The sequence below is a fragment of the Scomber japonicus genome, chromosome 13 (assembly GCF_027409825.1).
Source record: "Scomber japonicus isolate fScoJap1 chromosome 13, fScoJap1.pri, whole genome shotgun sequence".
NCBI lineage: Eukaryota > Metazoa > Chordata > Actinopteri > Scombriformes > Scombridae > Scomber > Scomber japonicus.
Genome location: NC_070590.1, coordinates 24,335,173 through 24,358,563, shown reverse-complemented (window position 1 = coordinate 24,358,563; position 23,391 = coordinate 24,335,173). Strand labels below are relative to the sequence as shown.

At 41.8% G+C, this 23,391-nt stretch overlaps 1 protein-coding gene across 2 annotated transcripts in view; it reads left to right on the top strand.

Moving 5' to 3' along the window:
* The window catches only part of LOC128371827 (E3 ubiquitin-protein ligase RNF43), an 89,680-nt gene that overhangs the window by 1,940 nt on the left and 64,349 nt on the right, over positions 1-23,391 (top strand). The gene's annotated exons all lie outside the window — the stretch shown is intronic.

Genomic DNA, 23,391 nt, shown 5'->3' with positions numbered 1-23,391 from the left:
ATTTGATCATTTTATTGTAGTAGAAGTTCTATTGTTCTATTTGAACAAGTGGGAAGATAAGCATTGGGAGACTCATCTTTTTCTAAATGTGTATGCTATCCTACAGTACAGTATGAAAAAGTATTGAAGTGCTTTGGGACCTCCTCAGGGCATCCACTGGACTTATCTCTATCATCATCTCTGATGGACTGTGTCAACTGCTCAGTAATAACTCTACAATCAAAATAGGCCCATGTGAAAAGCATTAATTTGGAAATTACTTTTCAGAGTACGCTCTTGTCTTTCAGTGCACCAATCCATCAGAGCACTGAGTGTCGGCCCCACCTGTTTTTCTAACTTAAAACTCAGTTTACACAGCATCCACTTTCTGATAAAGCGAATGATGTTGACACCTGCACTTGTTGCTATATGCCATCAAAATACTCTAGTGACCATGGGTTACAGTGTGCTGGCTCCTTCCAAAAGCTGCTCACAATGCCACACTCAGCTCTCAGCATGTGATGACAGAACATCTAAATTCCTTTAACAATAGTGATGACATACAACTGTTATTGATCTTCGTTTGTATTCAGTCTACTTTTACCTATCCCTGAAAAACAGGGGTTTGGTTGAGGCTGCCAACCTTTTCAAAGGTGTTGCTTTTCTAAGATGACAGCTTTGTGTTGCATTTAACTATTTATGACAGCTAATGTTCTTCCAACATTTTTAATATGAAGGTGTGATGGAAAACTGTTAAAACAGCCCAGCGAATCATGTTTGGACCCATGTGAACCTATAATTTAAGCCAAAGTGTTTTTCTTTTCTTTTTTTTCACCATTTAGACAGAAGCATGCTCTTCCCCTGCAAATGTAAAGTATGTGGTCTATTCAGTGTGCATATTTAGGATTCAGGAGTGGATTAAGGCTCCTGCGCCATAAAGCTCGGCTGTGTCAATTTATTTACCGTCTCCAAAGAAACGGGACGACAGATATGAGGCACTGTAGGATCTTGTCTCTCTTCACTCACCAGGTGTGGGAGGTTTTGTGAATGGCGAGCCAGATGCTGCAGTTTGCTGTAATTGATAAGGGTTTACATGGCTTCTACAGAGAGAAAGCCAAGTATTAGACATTGCTGTCGTTCCTCTCCTCTCCTCTCCTCTCCTCTCCTCTCCTCTCCTCTCCTCCCTAGTTAAAACTGATTTGACTTTAATGTGTCTGTGTGGCATGTTGACAACATGTTACGGATGCTTATCACAGCGCTGCAGAGATCAAAGACACTTCCAGCTCTCTGGGATTTCCAGCTTTCTTTAGTTTTTTCCTCATAAAACCTTGCACAGATTTTTTTGTAAAGATCTGTGGGCCAGAATCTAAATCTGCTTTAGAGTAAAGCAGTCAGATAAAGAGTGTGTACATACATGAAAAGATAGGAACCTCCTGTCATCAGATCTCAGCTCAGAGTTTCAGCAACATACTGCACACATAAAGGCACAGTAGCATGTGGAAGACAGAGCTTGATAAAGGTTTGTCTACACAGTGGTTCGTGTCTGCTCAGATGAAGACTTGCTGTGCTATTTTTTTCTCCCCAAACATGACTGTTTTCTTGTTTCCTGAAGTCAGACCTTTGATTGTGGTTGGTCTAAGGCTTGGAAGGTATAGTTTTGTCAGGCTCTCTCTTCCCAGGCTGTTCCCACAGTGCACAGAGGTGGTGTTATTCTGCAGGATGCTCTTTGTTGCAGCTTAGGCCTGTTCCAACAGGTCATCATTGCCTCTGCAGGCTGCTTTATGGTCCCGCTTTATGTTCCTGTCTTCCAGTGGATGTGGGGGGATGAAGGCTGGAGAGGAGAGGTTGACTTCCAAAGATAGAACCTCTGCCTTTCTCAGTCTTTGTTCCCTTTTTTTTTTAAAAAATCTTAGATTACTCACTCTCTCTCTCTTTCTTTCTTTCTTTCTTTCTTTCTTTCTCTCTTTCTCTCTCTCTCTCTCTCTCTCTTTCTCTCTCTCTCTCTCTCTCTCTCTCTCTCTCTCTCTCTCCTCTGTGTAAAAACTGTCCAGTCTAGTAATAAATGATCATGATGACAAAACCAAATTAGTAGATGCACGTCCACCATGAAGCTTAAATCCTGCAGTGTGTACTTTAGGAGTCTCATCACGCTGAAGAATGACAACCTTTTCTTTTTTAAAGCCACAGTCATTACTTGTCATTAACAGGTTTCCCCCGTGAGCCACAGACTGTGATGCTCCTCTATTAAAATGGCCTCATTTTGGAGGATGATATCTAGGAAAACAACAGCTGGCATTGGAAATTAAATAAGATTTAACGATTGCCCTTGTTTTAGCAGCAGTGGTACAACTTTTACTGAGCTGTTTATACAGTATAGACACATTTTGTAGCCTTTTGGAAAACAGTATGCTTTATATAGGTATGAAAGGTATTTATTTTATCCATCATCAGATCCTGTTTTGACCATGTTTGCTATTAAAACTGTGAATACTCAGAATAGAAGAAGTTTCCTTCACTGTATTCAAGTCATAAGACTTTTCTTTGGTACGTATCTCCCTCTGATCTATTAAACTGTGATCTCCCTGGAAGTGTGCCCTGTCCTCTGAATGAACACGTTCATTGGAACACTGGCTGGGGTCTGGCCAGCACTATTTGGACAAATACAAGTGCTGAGGAATTTTTGACTCTCTCTCCCGCTTCCAAAATGAAGCTCGCTTAATGACCAGAGGAGAAGTGCAAAGGCTTCTGGGATAACTTTGAACTTGGGAGGAATGTCAACTGTCCTCTGGCCTGTGTTGAGAGAAGGAGTCGGGAGTTTATGCTGCAGTGGGCACCGTGCCCAATTAAAGGAAGCTAAACATCATAAAAGCAGCCCTGTGTGTTCCCTGAAGGCCATCTTGAGTTTCTTTTCATCCTCGCGCTGTATTTTTGGGTCTTTGTACTTTGAAATGCTGAATTGACCTTTGAGAGCTCCCTTAAATACATCAGCTATAATTAAGGCACGCCAGGCCAATTGACTGAACACCAGTTAACTCTGCACCACTTCACATTCTTTCGTCTCCCTTCTCAGTGTCCCGCAAGGTACCGACCGCCTCCTCCAAGAGCGTCCGAGGCCGCTACTATCTGCACGTTCCCCCGGCTGGCCCTCAGAGCGGCCGTTTGGGAACGAGGGATGGGAGGGCGGAGGGGGCGCTGAGGGAGAACATCAAAGCGCGTCCAGTTCCAAACGTGAGCTGGGATGATTAAAAACCGAGACTGTTTACACTGCACTTCCCATATGGGCCCTCTCTTCCCCCTCCCTCTAGATTTCCTGTCCCTACTTCCTATCTCCCTGGATGAGATAACAGCCTGTCCAGGGCTCCTCAGGGCTCCTCACTGCTTTACATTGTTGGGGGTTGCTGCTGCTGCATAGTTTTTCTTGTGGACATGTGGTAGAGCATAAATATAAATCATAAATAAGTGTGAGCAGGTGTCTGGAGCTTCAGTGTTGCATATCAAGCTCTTAAACTCTGGATTCTGTGTTTTTAAACTCAAAAACATTCTCTTTCTCTCTCAGGGTCATATAAAGTCTCCGAATATTTGCATGCTACTGAATCAGCAACAAACCTTTTGGGTAATTTGTGTAGTAAACCCCCACATTTGGCAAACAGATTGGCTGACTCAAGTCTGTACATCTTCAAATCCGGTGACTCACAGCGATCATGTCCAGCATGCAAAGCTCTGCCATGTCCAGCGGTATGGACACCATATGAGACCTCAACATATACAGCAGTAGAATCACGTCCCCATCGGTCCAGTCTGCCCCTCGGCGACGTTTGGCAGTTACATAAACGTATGAATGAAATTGCCATAAGCTCACAATTTCCCCTGCTTTGCCACAGCGCCTGTTAAAAAGAATGCTGACTCCTCTGTGATTAAGTGCTGTTTGTGTTGAAAGGAAGGCCGTTCAGGGACAAATGTCAACCTTTTTTTTTTTTTGGCCTTTATTGGATAGTAGGCAATGAAAAGGCAGACAGGAAACGAGAGAGAGAGAGAGAGAGAGAGAGAGAGAGGGGTATGACATGCAACAAATGTTCCTGGCTGGAATCAAACCAGGGACATGACAGTTATGTGGCCTGCACATTAACCATTCAGCTAACAGGGCGCTCCAGATAAATGTCAGTTTTAAATCCAGCATATAACAGAAGTAATGTTGATACAGAGATTATTCACATTCTTTTATTTGACCAGACAAGGCTTACTCCCACAGATCTGCTATCAGGACTTGTTTGTCGTTTGTATTTCCTCATGCTTTTCTATCATCTTGTTTCTGTGTTGCCTCTGGCTCTTGTCTCGAACAGACCCCCATGTGTGTCCAACCTATCAGACAAGCTCTGGACTAATGGTTTCTCCTGAGCAGGGATCTGACAAAGCTGCATGCCTGCAGCACAGGAAGCAGGGGCTAGTGCTGTCCTGTCCATCCTCTTCCACAAGCGATGACTGAGATGTTTCTTAGGGCACAGGGAAGAAGGGAGAGGCAGGTAGGGGGAAACATGGCAAATCTCTTAATCCTGTCGCCCCCCTCCTCTTTCTTTTTAAGTCATTAGACCAGGTCTGGAATTCTTGAGTGTGTCTGTCAGGCCCGTGTTATACAACACATTCTTTTCTACTTTTCATAGCTCTCCTCATGCAAATAACCAGGCGAGGTCTCTGTTACTTCAGTATGCACTGTCACTCACTCCCTCATCTATTTGTGCAAAAAAAAGAAGAGGGCCACATACTTAATTCCACATTTTTTGTAGCACACCCATGTAGAGCATACAAGCACACACACGCTAAGCACACACTCACACACAATGCAGTATGGTAAAGGCATTACTACTGGACTTATCCTTGAACCGGCCCACAGACGGGGCGAGCTGGAGGCGATAGAAGAGGGACAAAAAGGGAAGAAGAGAGAACATCAGAGCAGAAACAATTAAAGCTGGGCGATAAAACGATAACAATAATTATCTCAATGTCATTTTCCTCAGTTCAATTATAACAAACATGTAACTGCTATTAAAAAAATATAATATAAATGATATATGACAAACATATAACAAATATTTGATATGTTTAAACTGAGAGGCTAGGTTGGCACAAAGCGGCTACAGGGAGCTGGCTAACGGCAGCAGCTAACAAATTTGTTTCCATGGTGCAGAGCCACGCTTCTAGCTCACTGAACCTCGCCTCCACCATGACAAATAAAGTTTACTTAAGCTATTACAGGTAGTATTATCACTAAAGTGGACAGAGGAATAGCTAAACTTTAGACACACCATGAAAGAGAGAGGAGGAAAGTGAGGAGGCAGCACTAACCACTAAGCTAAAGTAACTAGCGGATCTGAATAACGTAAACCCTACAACTGTGGGGTTAGCGAGAAAGTCGCTAAAAGACTATGAGTGCTTGAACCAAATGAGTATTTGTTTGAATGTACAACTGGTAGTTAGCTGCAGTAATGAAGAATATTGCAAAATTAACTCATTTGAGAGCAGCACATCTAACACATATAATGCTTACATCAGCAACTTTCTGCAGGCTGTATTGTGTTCATTTTCATTAGTATACTTGCAGTTTGAGCCATCTCACATGTGTACTATATGACACTGCAGCACTTTTAATGTGTTTTTCTATTAAGGTATTTATTTTGTTCCGGAAAAAGGACTGAAAAGATGTTTGTTTCATTTTTACTCATGCATATTTAGATGTTGAGAAAAGATTTGAATGTTACTGTTTTGAATGCCGTACCTCAGATTTGTGAAATGTTCCTCTGTTTTGTTTTGTCATGTCCTGACCTTAAAGAACAGTTTAAAACCCACAGTTAACACATCTGTTTTCTTCAACGTTCACTCAGCAGCAAACATGGGCCTTTAAAAACCAGAATGAAGTAATAATCTGGCGTTTATTGTGATAATTATCTATATCAACTGATATCAACATTGTTATCGTGATAACATTGGTCATATCGCCCAGCCCTAGAAACAAACAGCATTACCAAATCTCACATTGTCCTCCTGCACCACTGTGTTTGTGTGCCTCCGCTTAATTGATCTCAGACGGTGGAAACGGTGGAAAAACACGTGCGTACACGCATAAACACACACTTAAATTAAATGTTAATGATAGAGGCTTTGTCTGGCTGCTTCTTTTAGAGCGGTTTTATCGTCTGTCCCTCTGAGAAACCCCCAGGACGCTGAAGGAGTAGCAAATGTACGCAGTGCTTTTTAAGTTGCGCCATTATGTGGCCACGCATCCATCACAATAGAGAGGAGTGAGTCACCGCTGAAGTACTTTTATAAAAGAGCACATGCATGCACTCACACATATATTATATTGTATTCCTTTGATGGCACCGTACCTGACCTATGGCCAGGCAGGGCCAGGGTGTTTTCAGGGTCAGTGGAATTCAATTATGTCAAATGTCCGGGGTTAAACTGTTGGGAATACCTCTGCATTTTTGCATTCCCAGTGAGATGGGTATCCTGCGCGACCTTTCTGAATTTGTCCTGACAGTTCATGTCGAGTGAAGCACCTGTCTCTTTCCAGTTGAAACCGATCCACTGGGAGTACAGAGGAAAGCCCGCTGATCCATCGCGGGTGTGGAGGCCAAGCTATCCCTTCCCCGGGGATCAAGGCCACATTTATAGAGATTTAGAGAGAACTGTGTTGCGACAGATGACAATAACACCATACGGCAGGAGAATTCCTACGCTACCGGTGGGAAACTTGGCTGTGTCTACTCTGTACCCCCCCCCCCACTGCCAAGTGAAAGGTTGTGATCACTGGGATAGTTTTATACCCTTCCCTAAGGTTAATACAACTTATGAATGAATAAAGCTTTTATTATTGCCTCATGCATATAAGTCTGTTTAACCTTTGTGGGTTTACAAGACATCACAAACTCATAGAAGCCAGATCCAGACTGCTAGATGTATAACACTTATAGATAGAATAATCCATCTTGCCTTCTCTTCCAGGCTTTAAGACCAAGTCAAGACACTTAAATCCACGTTTCGATCATCTGTACACCAGATTACTTGCAGAGTTTTGCAGAGCCATTTTAATGGAAAATCATAGCATGTCCACTTCAAAAGAGACTAGGACTCACTTTTCACTGACTCACGCAGCTCACTCAAGCTGTTTTCTCCTTAAAGATCCTTCTGAATCTGCAAACCTCAGCGGACAGAGAAAGAAAAGCAATACTGAAGCTCAACTGCGCAATTGAACATCTTTGGCTTCAAGCTAAGAAAGATTAAACATATGATTCAGAGCCAGACATTTCTCAAACTTGAGCTGAAGCTTATTTTTAATACCGTTATTACACCTAAAGATATAAACCACGTCACCCATAAAAGATTGAGTATATTTGATGTAGAGTTTGAAAGGTAATTCGGTTTCAATCATTTGGGACTTCTTTTGTGTTTGCTATCATATTATTATGTGGGTAATATTCTGTTAATTTCATCCAAATGACTTCACAGATAATGTAAGTTATCACAAAGTCTCTCGCTAATAACTTCTGCCCCGCCTGCGGTGGCGAGCGCAGCCCTCTCTGCTCCGGCTGACATCAAAGGCTCCGAAAAGGCTCTCTGCAGTTTTTCATCTCTCTGCCTGTCTCGCTCTCTCCCTCTTTTCTCCCACAGTGCAACTTGGAATTCCTCCTCCTCACCTCCTCTCCCTCCAAAACCAGCCCTCTCTTGTTTCTTGACAGCTCTTTAAAATGGTTGTAATTCATTGCGTGCGCTTTAGTTTCAAGGACAAAAATGGCTACATGTACTCAAAAGGCAGGAAGCGCTTAGTTTGCTGAGAGGCTGGAGGAAAAGAGTCATCACCATACCACAGATAAATGCTCTCTGACAAACTCCCTCCCTCTCTGTGGCTCCCTGTGGCTCCTTCACTCACTCTTTGAGACATTTCTTTCTTTTTTCTTTTTTTTTTTTTTTTTTTTCTGCTTTGGCTTTGTGCATGCCGCTTTTTGGCAAAATATAGCAATAAGACCTCCCTGCAATGACATTTCATGCAAAGTTGTTTGGTTCTCGACAAGCTGAAAACTATTTGCAATACATGTTTACGACTGACAAATTAGCGTCAGAGCTGCAGAGTGAACTGATAAAAAAAGCAGAATGTGCAGCAAGAACAGAGCAGTCTTCTGAGTGGAAACAAATTCTCTACTTTTCTGCTTGAACGCTTGGCTCAACGATCCGCAAGAGGAAGAGCTTTCACCTGTGTGACGGTCTGATTCTTTATGTATGTGTGCACAAGCATGAGTGAGTCTTTGTGTGTGTGTGTGTCTGTGTGTGTGTGTGTGTGTGTGACTGTGTGTGTGAAGGCGGAGCTCCCATACTGAGATCATTTACCAAACTCTATTAAGCGGGATCAAAGTGACTTAGATCTTTCAGTGCTGCATGACTACAAAAGCCATATTGTAACCCCAGATCCAGGGAGATAACACTGCTGACAAAAAATTCTTTATGTCTCCAAAAGTCACATGGTCACCTCCAAACAACAAACAGCATGTCCCGTTTTTGACCCTTTTTTTATTTTTTCTGGTGCCCTCTTCTTAGAAAGGCTTCAGTGTTAGTCGCTGTAATGGCGTTCATACTTCACAACTTCATGCAGGGTTTGATTTATTGAATTAGAAAAGCTTTATGCAAAGTCGTATTTGATTCTGCCACACTTCTTACAGTCATTAAGTCTCGTGGCAAAAAATAAACAGCTCAAAAGTGCTTGGAGGCATTGAAATCTTGAAATATTAGCTTTAAAATATGTCCGCTATTGCCTTGCAGTGCTGTAATTCACACATTCACAGTAATTAAAGCCACATGATACCCATTGTGGTTGTATTAACCATGCATTAGGTAGGTGTAGCAGCTAACAAGTAAAACAGGGATAATCTGCACAGTACAAGTAAATGTATACATTTTTAAGACTGACATTGCTTTCACATACATCTGCTGAAAAGGGAAAGTTTGTCTGTGTTCACCGCCAAACTCAGTTTAAGGCACGTCCCCATTGAACAAGCATCATTTGTGACATCACAACTAGTCTGAATGGTCCAGTATGAAACTGAAATGAAGTGGAAACTTGAAGCCTCCAGTGCACAAACACTGAGAATGGACCTTTCAGTACCGTTAGAGATATTTTGAAATAAAAAGGAACAATTGCATCGTCACAGATTTTGTATTTATCAATGACAGAGAAGAAGTACATGACATTTTAAGGATTTTCTTTTTTTTTACATGTTTATGTGTTAAAAGTTGCCTGTAGGGATCTTTAAGGTTTCAGTAAAAGTTGGTCTGGTGTTACTCTTGGTTATTGGTGCTAACAGCAAGTATGGTTTAAAAGTACACATCCTTGAATACCTTGTTTGTATGTTGGAGATTTGCATGAGAATGAGGGACAAAAAAAAGGCAGTCATAAATAGTAAAACGTGGTTTGATTTAGTGAAAATCTTGTTCTTATTCTGGAAAGACTGGCAAAAAGGAGCTGGATTAGCAGCATCACGCAAAAATACATTTTATGCGCTTGTGTTTAAACCACCAGTGGTTCCGACCGGTCGGTGTCGATGACGATTCTCGTGTGATCTCTTGAATCCAGCTGCCTCACAAGGTGAAACAGTGATAGACAGATGTTTCATCCAATCACTTGCCAAGTGTTTTTTGAAAGCGCCTGCGCCTTTTTATAAACAGTTTCCAAGGACAACTTCTCAGATGGTCCTGTGTAACAAACCATCTGGCGCGTCAGGTTAGTGAAGGTTTTTGTCCAGGAAAGGCTCAATACTGTGTTTTTCAGAGAATGTTGGATCGTTCTCATGGGAACATGTGGTGTATCTCAATATTAAACTCTGTAAATGGAAAAATACTTTGTCGTTTACTTTTTGGCTTGAGAAATCACTGTGTTTTTGCCCTTTGCAGCTGCTGGCCTGTTCCTAATGACTGCTGTTGGAGCAGGAGGTGAATAATTGTTCTCTGTGAACATGGTTGATCATCATACATCCAGTCACATGCCTGCCAGCATGATAGATGGCTGTTCTCTCAGTCGGACCAAATGAAAAGTGCATGCTTTTGAATTAGACAAGGGGTTAGTATGTCTGCCAGACAAGTGTGCTTCACTGATGTGTTCGTCTCTGCTCACCTGCAGGGAGAGTTCCCCTCTTCCCCTTCAGGGATTCTTTTGTTGGAAGTGCACACTCAGAGAAAAAGTCACATGTGCCTTGCTGAGAGAATTTCCTTGATGAGCTGTCACATGGCCCCAGGCGCCAAATGCTCACACGCGCGCTCACAAATTATTTCACATCGTTTTACCGTCCACTGCCGTCAGGAGGACCACTTGAGCCTGCCTCTACTTGATCAATTTCTTTTCCAGCTTGAATGATTGTTTATTGATAGCACATCAAGTTTTTTTTGTTCAGGTCTGTTTGGGTCGACCACATTTTGGTATTCTTGTGTCTAACTGTGCTTGGGTCCCCATTGGAACTCTTGGGGTCTGTCTGGTTTTTAAAAGTAATTCATGCACGTCAGGTTTTTGTAGGTTTTCTACTGTACAGTATATGATGCATGCAGACCAGAAGACCTGTAATGATCAGGACATTCTTAAAATTAGTGTTGGAGAGATGCCAAAATGAACATGACTGAAAGACCAGTGGATTCCTCATCAATGCCGGCAACAGATTTAATCACTGATCAAGTTACTTTGCTGCAATAATATACTGCAGATTTACAAGGGCCATGATCTGAGTATTGACTGACTCCATGGTTTAAAGCCACCCATAATCGTTAATGGCCAATAAAGGAGACCCCATTACTAACCAGCTAGCTGGCAGTCACCTCAGTCATTTGAGGTGACATTGATTGCCAACGTCTCTGTCTCAATAGTCTTTTTGTTGTTGTTGTTGTTGTTGTCTGGCACTTATTTTGGGTCATGCCATGAAATATTAGGGTGCAGCCTCATTTTCATTTTTCTTGACCTCCTCCCAATGCCCTATGGATTAAATCAACCCCCCCCCCCCCAAAAAAAAGAAAACCTTCCAGATTACCCAATCAGGCTAATGATTGACAGTGTAGTGTGCTCAAATCTAATATCCATTCAGCACTGTGACACTGCGTGCTTATTATAACAATGCTTTCAGAGGCTTTATAGCCATTGTAAGGCCATTTTAGAGCTCTATACCGTTGGCTGCAAACACTTGGCCGCTCCCTTCAAGTGTGTGATAACACTGCTGCCCCCAGCCGTTTATTAGCGCAGGTGGAATAACTGATTCAGCACAGCCATGCAGTGACCTTGTTGCACGCTCCAAAAACAACTAAGAACAAACCCGACTGTTCCTGGTGGACTGTCCAAAAGGCATCAGGAGAGGACAGCATATCCAAGAGACCCATTCCCATTGGCCATGACCTCCTGACTGGCTGCTCCTAATTAGAAGCAGTCCCTCACAGTGCCCCGCTCTCTTGTCCAAAGAAAATACCTTGGCACCCAAGAGGAATGCTGACAGACTGCTGTTTAGGGTGCTCCGAGAGAGGCAGGAGAGCTTGGACAGTCACTGACTCCCCTCACTCCCGTTTAACCCTCTGGAGTGCGATTAATACACAAGCGAAGATGTTCAGCCAACACTAACAGCATTAACGTTAGTCGGCAACGGAAACACAAATGATCTCATTGTTGAACTCACTAAGAATATGCGTTACTATCTTGGCTTTTTCATGCCAGTGTCGGTGCCTGTGTTGGTTTTCCACATGGAATTCAGATTATTCTCTTGAAATGGCCTTGACCACAGACTGGGACTTTGTAGGAAAGTGATAGAGCTGGCGGAGTATCATCTACATCTGGGTTACATAACCTGTGTATTTACATTTACTCCAACATTAGGCTTCCTGCAGCCTGTAAGTTAAAAAAACAGATCCTCTTTTCCAGTGTCGACTGCCCCTCGGCACGCAGTGGTTGACTGAAATCAGGTGGGCGGATCAAAAGGCAGTCTGTATTTGAAAGAACAGGGCCATGATGTCTCATCAGGGCCATTCACCTGATAACCTCCTCTGTGGGAGCTGCTCCAAAGTAGTTTAAAAAAAGGCACGTTTTCAGGGCTATATAGACTCATATCAGCTCCTTTTTCTACTTCGAGATGATCCACTGGTGATCAGAGCTGCCAGGCCTCATTCCCTTACAGCCTGGTATTTAAACCCCCAGATTGTTGTGCAGGAGTGGAGTGGAGCATGGTGTTGCTCTTTGTTCTGGGCCCTAGGTTAGGTTTAGCACAGCATTACACCACAGCAGCCCTGCAAGCCAGTTCTAAAAGACTAAAGCAGAGCTGTGTGTGGTTTGGTGTTTGGTCTGCTCTCTCTGAGATTAGAGCAGCAGGTTGGCAGAGGATTGGGTAATGACATGTCTACCACTCTCAAGTCCTTGGCCTGTCTGGGACTGTGGGGCTACTTGAAAGCAAGAGGCAAGCGCACACACCTACACATAAGCTTAGTGCTTCTTCTGCTACCAGGGTAAATATGACCATGAAGAATCACCAAGACAGACTAACATTGTGGTAACAAACAACATAACATTTATAATCTCCGCCAGATGAGTTGTGACACGGTCTGCCACTAATAGACGATGACACACGGATGACTGAATGTTTTACTTATGACACTGAGTCAAAATCATGTTTTCCAGACCATTACATCTTTGTCAATGTATATAATAAAATGAAAATAAACCAGTGGAACGTTGAAAGTGTGCATAGGCCAATAACAAGGTACTATAAATAACATCATGATGGCACCACCAGTACTAAAAGTTAGTGTCTAGTGAGAATAATAATGAATATTGGAGCTGATTCACTTGGAAGATTGCTCATAGCTTTTATCTTCTCCCTTTTATACTCCATTAACAGACGTATTCAATTAGTGTTTGTCCTTTTTACGCATTCTTTCCATTTTACACACGTTCGTTTGTACATGCTTGGAATGTTCCCCTGGAGAGGATTTAGTGTTTTCCGTATCTGTGTATTCACAGCACTTGACACTAGAAATGAATGCATGTTAGCAGTCACACATTTGTGAAAGATTTCATACCACATCTGATCCGTCACCATCAAAAATCTCAACAAAAATGCCAACGATCCAACATCACAATGTCAGGATTATACCCCTAAATGCTAGAAATGTGTTTGCGTCAGATGAAATTTGTAACTTGGCGGCTTTTCAAAGCAGCTAGATAGGGCTGATTTTGTTAAAGGACTGTTTACATCCCACAGTATTTTATGAGGACAGTCCTGTTGAGTTATCATTACAACACTGTCTTGTATGAGTCAAGAGCATGTTTATGAAGCGCCGGTCTAAACCAAAGAGTCAGCAGTGGAGCCAAGTGTCCCAGTGTGTAAGCTATGCCAGATCTATCTGAGAAGAGGGAGGAAAGGAGGGAGGGTTAAACTTGAGAGAAAGAGGGAGAGAGGGAGAGGGGGGTTGGGGGGGCAGAGTGTCTACTGCAGTTCTCTGACCTACCTCCATGCCACTGACTTCCACTGTTTGCCCACTCTGTTAACTATTACCAAAAGGCTGTGTACCTTGGCTGTAGCCCAACGCTCTTACACATACTGTGGCCCATTATCAAAGGAGACCTGCACTACAAGCCCTGGAGTCCTTCCAAAAGGCCACAGCCACAGTTTCTGCATCAAGACCTATCCCAGCACTACAGCACTATCTGAGCACTCCCCATCTCTCTCTCTCTCTCTCTCTCTCTCTCTCTCTCTCTCTCTCTCGCTCTCTCTCTCTCTCTCTCTCTCTCTCTCTCTCTCTCTCTCTCTCTCTCTCTCTCTACCTCTCTCTACCTCCTTCCATTCCCTCTTTCTCCTAATCCCCTTGCTTGAACATGCACATGTTGGCTAAACTTTTCTTGGCAGGTACCTCACCCACTCACACTTATTTTTATTATCCCTTTCATGTGTGCATTCATTTTCCTTGGTGTGGTTACAGTACAAATACATTGAAAATACTGAACATTTCAGAAAGTGAACTCTGTAAAAACATGTGAAATAACAGTTTGGAAAGATTATATGATCTGCAGTCTCGTTTTATGAAGTTATAAGAGCATTGCAAGAGTCTTTATTGATTGTCATGTTTATTCTGGAGTTGGAAACTCAATTTTTGACATGGTTGAATCTAATGGCTGTAGTACCATACAGGGCTGACAGTTATTTTTATTATCAATTTATCCAGTGGTGAGAAGTTTTGAGATGACACTGAGGAAGAAGAAGCTGCTAGAAGCCGTACCACTGCCATTTAGTTTTGCTCCTAATTTGCTAACATGCATGTTATTTTAACTTTAATCACACGTTAACAGACTTTATGCTCATCTCACTTGGACATCTCTGACTCTGTTGGTGCAGGCTTATAATGAAATGTATAAAGTTTGTGCAGTCAGTCGTTCAAACCAGCTTAGTGTAGTCATGAGTATGTTTCTCTCCTTAATGTAGAATGAAGTGACAGTGCAGACTCAAGGAGGACAGAGAGAGAGTAGAGAGTTTCAAGTAATGGAAATATCAGTCAGCTCAACGTAACATAACAAATTCAGACACAGACTTGGATCATATTCTCTCTCTCTCTCTCTCTCTCTCTCTCTCTCTCTCTCTCTTTCTCTGTCTGTCTCTCTCTCTCTCTCTCTCTCTCACTCTCTCTCTGTCTCTCTCTCTCTCTCTGCCTATCTCTGTCGTTCTCTCTCTCTCTCTCTCTCTCTCTCTCTCTCTCTCTGCCTATCTCTGTCGTTCTCTCTCTCTCTCTCTCTCTCTCTCTCTCTCTCTCTCTCTCTCTCTCTCTCATTCTTTACATGAGTAGCCGAAGTTAATGTATTCACACCAGCTCAGTGTATATCATAAGTCTGTTGCTCTCCTTAATGTAAGGTAAAGTGACATTGCAGACTCAGGGAGGACAGAAAGAGACTTAAGATGTTAATATATAGTGCAATATAAACTGAGCTGTATAGTGAAAATGTTAGGAGGAGCGGAGCAGGTGGACCCAAATGCAGGAGACCATAGGCAGAGCAAGGCTGAACTTATTTATTTACACTTGAGTGCAGGCAGAGCTTAACAGAACTGAACAGAGCAGAACAAACAGAGCAGAACAAAGGTTCCAACAACACTGAACTGAAAACCAGGACTTCAACACAAACTAAGGGGATGAGGTGCAGGTGGAACAAGAAACAGGAAAAGAGCTGATAGGATGGGGAAGACACAAGGAGCAGGGCAGGGCTAGTGAGACTAAGTCCACAAGTCATGGAAAGAAGTAATCAATCTGAATGACTCAGACAAATGATTCCAGTCTGATGGTGCTTTAAACTGAAAAGCTCTGTTATTTTCTTTAAAGATTCTAGCCACATTTTTTAAAAAAGGCTGTTGAGTGTGTTTAAGTCAATATGATGATCTGAATGTAACTAAAAAAATCTACCTAAAGCATAGTTAGAGTAAATGCATTAAGAAGCACAAGAGCAAGCAGTGAAAATGTCTCCTATAGTGCAGTGCTAGTCATTTCATTGTGTTGTACAATGATGCATGTGATAATGATATTTCATTTTACGGATCTACAAATATTAATGTAAACTATATTTAAAGGTGTTCTGGACATGATACCACCATAATCAATAATGTGAAATAAAAGCTGCTGAACAATTTATTTTATTGTTTTCAAATAAAATCAATATGAATCAATACAAATTCCAAGGATTTAAATGTATCAATTTTAATAAGTAAAGACCCATTTAGTAAAATAAATGTCAGCATGTAAATGATTAGGACTTGTTATTTAAAAATCATTTCACTTCTGATTGTGGAGAAATTAGAATTTTAGTTATATTGGATTCAGATATAGACACACTACCTGATCTTGGTCTTATACCTCCATTTCTTGACCTCTTCATATATCATAGATCATTTATTTAATTCTGCTTCATTCTTTGACCACTCATAGGCTATATGTGTATGTACATGTATTATTTGCTTTTCTCTCACAGTGTGTTATAGGCATCTGTGCATGCCTGTGTTCTCTAAATAGTCTACATGCCAGTCAGTGTGTATGTTTGTGCCCGTCTGTCCACATCTATGAGACTGCATGTATAGATATTACCGTGTGTGTGGGTGTGTGGGTGTGTGGGTGTGTGGGTGGGTGCAATGTTCTTATGCATGGGTATGTTCTCACTGAGCTTCTGCCATGTTTAAACGCTACTATTAGTGCTACTTGTACCAAATGGGGTGCAAATTTAAAGATACATGTGTAAATGTGTGACAGACTGCACACATGCCCAGGTGAATGCATAATACATGTATGCTTGTGGGAGTATTAGTTCCTTTTTACTATATTTCCCACACCACTACTTTCTCACTTTAATTTATTGTGGCTGTAGGTCTATTAAATGTGATTCTCAATGTTGATTCAGAGTTTATCAGTTAACAGATGTTGCTATTGTTATCACCTGTTTTATAGTCGGTGATGGTGCTGCCTCTTTAAGGCTGCATTGTAGTTCTTACATTTGAATTGGTTGTCAAGTTGTGAACTTACCAGGAATCACAAGGAGAATGTCTTAACTTTACTTATGGTTTAGGTCTTTGGGGAAGGGTTATTGTATGGATCCAGGCCACCATATTCATATCCATTAGCCAACACATGACTGAGCTCAGTTTAATTTCCATTAACACCAGGGGGCTTAATATCCCACATGAAAGGATCCCTGTTTTAGAGTTTTTGTATCAGAAAATTGTTAACTTTGCTGTGGCCCAGAAAACACATCTCCACCATAAAGATGCTTGTTGTTTTGCAAATTAGTTTTTATCACCTTATTACTTGTTCATCTGCTCCACAGGTGTGATGGTAGTTTGTAAGCATAAGCTTAAATTTGATTTTCCAAGGTTCCTGGATGGACATAGATGGGCTGGATGCCATTGCTAAGATTGGGTCAGATGGAAAGAACATTGCATTGATTTCTGCCTATGCTCCTAACAATTTTTATGTTGGTTTCTATGACCTATAAACCAAAATACTTCTGGATCGCACAGGTTTCCATATGGTTTCATGTTCAGATTTTAATGCAATATGTGATAGTAACATTAATAGAATGGCTGGAGTTCAGTAAGGGTTCAGGCTCTGTTAGAAGCAACACCACACTGTATGTACCAGTCTGAAATAAGTTAAACGTACTAAAGTATGCTGCTCTCAATGCTACTTTACAATGCAGTTATAGTGACTAAAAGAAATGAATTCTCTTTTCAGGCATCATACACCAAAATAAAATTACCATAATGGAAAATAAATAACCCATTCTGAGAACAGATGTAGCTCAGCTCATAAATGTTTTATAGCAATCTTCTTATATCACATTGTAAAGGCTCCATATGTGATCCAAATATAAAGGAAAGTTTCCCCACAGAAGACTGGAACCTGCTATCACTATCAAATTGTGATTGTGAATCATGATTTTATCATTTAGCCTAGTTTGTTCATCAGTTATTCTGAGATAACAACATATTGCTATTTTAATCAAACATGATGACAAATAAACAGTCTATGAGTAAGTATGATCAACTAATCAGATTTTACATCTATCAATGATTGATTTCAAAGTCAAATGACTAAGTAATGTGAAAACTCACTTGGGTGGAATCTTTATCTACATTAGCACAATTAGATGTTGGCAGCTGTAAAATTTGCTTTTACTAGATGTTGAGATATGTTGATCATGATCACAAGAAAGCGAGTGATCACAAGTGATTATATAATTGTATCATTAAATAGGGCCTGTGAGAACCAGAAAATCCCAATGAGTTATTTTAAGACAGGGTGATGCTGTTGATGCACAACACAAACACCTGAAACACGCCTATTTTCTGGTTACGTAACTATATAATAATAATAATGTAATGAGAATAAACTCCACAGACAACCTGAGTTTGGATCATTAGTGGACATTTCTACCCAGATCTGTGACCTGTATGAGATCATTACAAATCATGCTTTGTCTCGACATTGCTGTGCACAACCTCGTGTCATATAATTTAGTATGCATGCTTCAAATAAAGGTTCTTGCATACAGTGCAGTATAGTATTCCAAATTTTATAAAAGAAATTGTAGTCTCTTTGATTTTGGTGCCAATCTGTCACAAGTGATTCATCCAAAGTTCCAAGTATTGAATAATGTAGGGCACATGTGACCCAAATATCATAATGTGGTCAACCAGATTAAGAATGTCATGTATTTGTTACGCCCCCTGTTGGTTGGCACTGATGATACTGCTATAATAGCCGTTCTTTTGGTCTAAAATAGAATTTGACCATGGAATGATAATCTATTCTGTGTCATTTTTGTATTTATTGTTAGGATTTTTATTGTATATTCTAACACATGCCATCGAGCAGTGAGGTGAACACTATGAGTGTGTGTGTGTGTGTGTGTGTGTGTGTGTGTGTGTGTGTGCACGCGCTATAGTGTATTATGTTGCTTATTTGATCAGGTGGCGGTCTCATCATACTTCAGGCAGGTGCTCGCCTATATTAGCTCCAATCTGTCTGTACACATGGCAGTCTTGATGGCATGTAAACATATCATACTTTGAAGTGTGGATAGTCGTTTGTGTATTAAACTTGGAATCTGATTCTTTATAATTGACATATAAACAGAGTGTGCTTTTGAAGTGTGTGTGTGGCACAGACTGTATTTGAAAGTGTGATGTCAGATATCCTCAGGCCATGCCCTGCTCTGTTGGTTCAGTGAAGCCTGCTAATGTGGAGAGATAATACCCTCCCCCAATGTACCTCTCCCATGCTCACTTCCTCTCCCCAGCAGGAAGTCCTGGCCTTTTTCACCCTAGCAAAGTGGTGGAGACAGTAGCCTCTCGTTGGAGTCTTATCTCTGTAGCTTTTGATTAGCCCAGAGGTGTTCACTCCCTGTTCTGTCATCCCTGTCCTTTACTGCCGGGGGCTAAAATGATCAGGCACACAATAGCAGCACCTACAGTGTCACTTTCATCCTTGACCTGATTTTGGTTCAAGATATATTTAAGTTATTTTAGATACATAATGGCTCAACTGCAATTAACTCAAATTGCATCTGACAAACACAACATATTATACTAGCAGCACATTGGTAATGTGATTGACAACAAGACTGGGAATCTACACATACATGCTGGTGAATCTGTGAGGCTTTATTTAAGCACACCAATGCTTTTATCTAAATGCAGATTTCAGCATGCCAACATGCTCACAATGATAATGCTAACATACTGATGTTTAGTAGGTAAAGGCATAATATTAACCATTATTGCTATCTTAGTTCACTAATCAGCCTTAAACACAATGTATACTTGAGGCTGGTGAGAATGATATTAGTTTGCAGGTATTTGGTTATAAAATAAATGTCGACCAAATTTAACGGAAAACCCATCCAGTAGTTTGGGAGAAAATTTGTTGAGAACCACAAATGTCTTCTGTGGACAATGACTGAGGCAATCCACCCAATGGTTGCTGAGATGTTTCAGTCTCAACATGACATTGCCATCCACATAGCTATGGCTATGCGTGCCATGCCAAGTGTGGCTAAAAACAGGAACTCTTTATTTGACTTTAATAGCCGTCTGAATGTGCATACACATGTCAGCTTGCTCTGTCATACTCTTTATGTGATAGTCATAAAACAGTAACAGATTTTACAGGTGTTGACAGCCATTAGACTTTCAGTTAAGTTGTTCTTTGCCTATCGGCAGTTATCCTTTTTTATTTCAGTCTCGTCATGTTGCTGTGCTCTTTGTAGTTTGTTATATGACGCTTCAGCATTGGTTTGCATGAGACCTTTGCTGAACGGCAGGTAAGTCGAGAGCCAGCTTTGACTTTAAGAAAGGCGGCACCATTTAACGGTTGTCTGGTTGGTGCCTGCAAGACAAACAGTGGCACCACTTTACAGCTGGGTATTGCTAAAGAATACAATGCATAATGATGTGTGAGCCACAATATGGTTAAATTACATCTCTGTTTGAATGTCTGCAGTTGCCACTGCATAATTATGTGCAAAATATACCATCACTCACCACCCCCTGAATACATAGTTAATCTTAAACTGTCTAATTAGGGACAACCTAAAAATTGGTGACTAGTGAGATCTCTAACTCACCTCCCCCCCACACACACTCAATACACACACACACACACACACACACACACACACACACACACACACACTCCCACACAGACATAATATGCCCTGCAGTGACCCAGTGGTTCCAGTCTGCATGGCGAGTAGGGAGGAGAGAGGGCAGTACCCTTCAGAGAGTTTCTCTTCCACGCCTACGACGCCTTTGTTTTCTCGTATAATGATTTCCTTTTGGGTCACCTCTCCAGCCTTTCAGGGCAGTGAAAGTGGATCTGTCCATGGCCTCTCCATTACATAGCCTATCAGATAGGGAACGCTAGATAAGTCCCCCCTGTATAATAAATGTCTCATATTTGATCTTCACAGGTGGGACCGATCTCACAACACCGTAGCCAGGGTGCCTCTCCTGGGACAGCTTGCACAAACACCTGCTCTTTAGGGGGAGAAAGACACGTCTAGTTGCCGTCTGACATACACAAACCAAATGTCAAAAAAGTGATGTAACCGTTTCCTGTGACTCTTCACCGTTGGTGTGCGGGAGGGTGAAAGGTTAACATATCCTTGCTTATTCAGCCTGACCAACCTTTCAGGAAGCTTTATGGTGCGAATTGTAAATGAGTTAACCCCCAACCTAGAGTCCCCTCGCCATACCTCACCTCTCTTCAGCATGCAAGAGAGAGCGCCATCGGCTCGTCAGTTCAAAGTTCAAGCACAGGGCCCGGCAATCATTGACAAAGTAAAGCTCTGCACCATTTTAATGTAATGTCTATCTGGAAATCAATAGGATATTGAAGACAGTTTGCCTCCAGAGTAGACAAGAGATCATAAATACAGCGGAAAGTAAATAGTGGAGGCAGAGTGTCAGGCTGCCTTGTTAGCAGGTATAGTATTGCAGGGCCGCCGTCTGAATGGGAGGCATTGGAGACATGGGAGGCAACCCTAGCTGTGAGTTATGTTTCCCCAGCGGCACCGGGTATGCACCACTTGTTCCCCCCTTAGCGTTCACCAACAGTCAAAGCCTTGACTTGTCAATAATTTTTTAAGGGTGACATTTTCCTTGGAGATCATTGGTCACAGGGGTTAGGGGTGTGTTCCACCAGACTGCCCACTACGAGCTCTCCTTCTCAGCCCCACCTATTGTTTCGGTTAAATCTTGGACACTTTATGGACTGCTTTTAAGCTATGGCTTCTTGCATGTTTTTTTTGTGTGTCTCTATCCTGGCATTTAAGAGGAACATACATTTAAGTCAACTGAATGCCAGGCGAAAAAGTGAATACTTGAAAAAAAAAAAAGATTGCAAGAAAAAATGAAAGAGTGCACTGCAGGCGGTTGAAGCTACAGACTTTTACTGCAGAACGGTATAGCAAAATCAGTTGTGTTCATTTACATTATTGCGACTCTAACTGCCCTTTGTTAACCGTGTTTGAGATATGACTTGCGTACTTTGCATTGTTTTACCGTAATTCAGGTGGCTTATCCTATGTAAATACATGAAAGGTTCTTTATAGCGGTCAGCTATTTAAAAAACCACAATCAGAGTTTGTTTTTCCAGCAGTGGAATAGTCGCTATGTTTAGGATTACAGTTATATCCACTTAATAGTGTTTAGTTTAGCCAGTGTTTATCTGTGGTATTCTACAGTATGTGTAGGAGTGCTACAGTATGTGATACACAGGTGTTGCACAGGCTTTAATCCCTAACAAAGTTAACTGATCAGCTGACCCCAAGCCTGTGTTGTTGTTACCGATGTTTGTATCCAGTAGCAATGGAAACAGGCATTTCCCCATTTTATCTACCCCTGTTTCCTCCGCTATACAGATTCAGTCATTGTAACCTGCACGCTTTACTCTGTCATCGTCTACCTGCTTCTTGAGCTCCTTTTATATTTTTAGGCCTCTTATCTGATATTGTCATGGCAATATAGAATAAACAAACCATTTTGGTAGCTGCAGGTTTTTTCAGTTGGAACCTGTCTCTGGGTCCTTTGATCAGAGAGGCCTTTTATTCTGCCAAGAAGCTTGAGAAGAGGGGGTGGGGGCCGGTGGAAGTAAAATGAAGCAGCCTGGAAAGCAGTACTGTGCCACAAGTCCTTCCTGATTATGAAGAGAAAGGAAGACACCTGACAATAGTTAGCAAAGTTTCAATGAGAATTCAAACATTTGGAGACAGGGATGGAAAAGACAGTCTGTTCTTTTGATCGGTCACTAATGAATACTGCCCGTTACCTTCGATTGGCTGTTCCGTTTGCTGACTGACGCAGTTGAAGACAGGCAGTTGCTTGAGAGAACAAAGGGAAACATAAATAATGACTAAGTACACATTCTCGGTTGGTGCAGTTAGGTGGAGCAGTGAAGTTGTCCCTGGCACCTTTCCAATTACTTATCTACATCATTCAAGTCTTTAAAGATGGCAAACGACAGTATGATAGGTTGGGGACCAATGTGTAATCATCCATAAATCTTGGCATAAGTGACAACCATGTAAATACTATGGAAAGGTACTTCAGTGGATCCCTTAATTTCACTCCCAGCTAATTTTAATGATGTTCACATTTTGGTGTTTGAGATTGTGGTAAAATCTAGAATTGATAAATCATCTTGTTACTGATTGTTTACATGTGTGGGTGACAACAGGTTTACTTGTTCATCCTTGTGTGGTTGTACATGTCATTGTGGCTTAGCCAAAGTAAATGAGTTTCAATTGGAGAGTATATCAGTTTGGGTGGGTGAAAGTAGCATTGTGGGATTGGAAGGGGGGGGGCATGTCGGGGTGTGCAGTCACATTGAGTAGGTGCGTGGATGTGTTTGCACGATTGTGGCCAAAGTGTAGGTGTTTGTGATGATCCGTGCGTGTCAAGTTGTGCATGAGCGCCGAGCCCCTACATGGTGAGGTCACTGCTCATTGGCCCTTTTGTGGGGGTAAGGTTGGAGCACTGATGCCTGCTACAGAAGGGGAGTGTGGGAACCAACTGGCCACCGCGTAGAGGATGGGGGTTGGGGGGGAAAGATGAGGTAAATGTTCTGAAGCCCAACAATCAGCATGTTGATGTCTTCACTGGGTGGCCTAGTTCTATGGGGGATGCAGGTCGCTGGGTCTCAGGGCACTATGGGAGCTCTGAGCAGGAACACATTGCACCATCCCGCTGGATGATTGACGAGCCGTGTTTTCTGCTAAATATAACAAGGTGAAACCTTTTTCCAATAGAATACCAGTAGTTAAACAGGGAGGACAAATCTTTTCAGCCAAATACATACATATGGTATTTCAGCAACTCT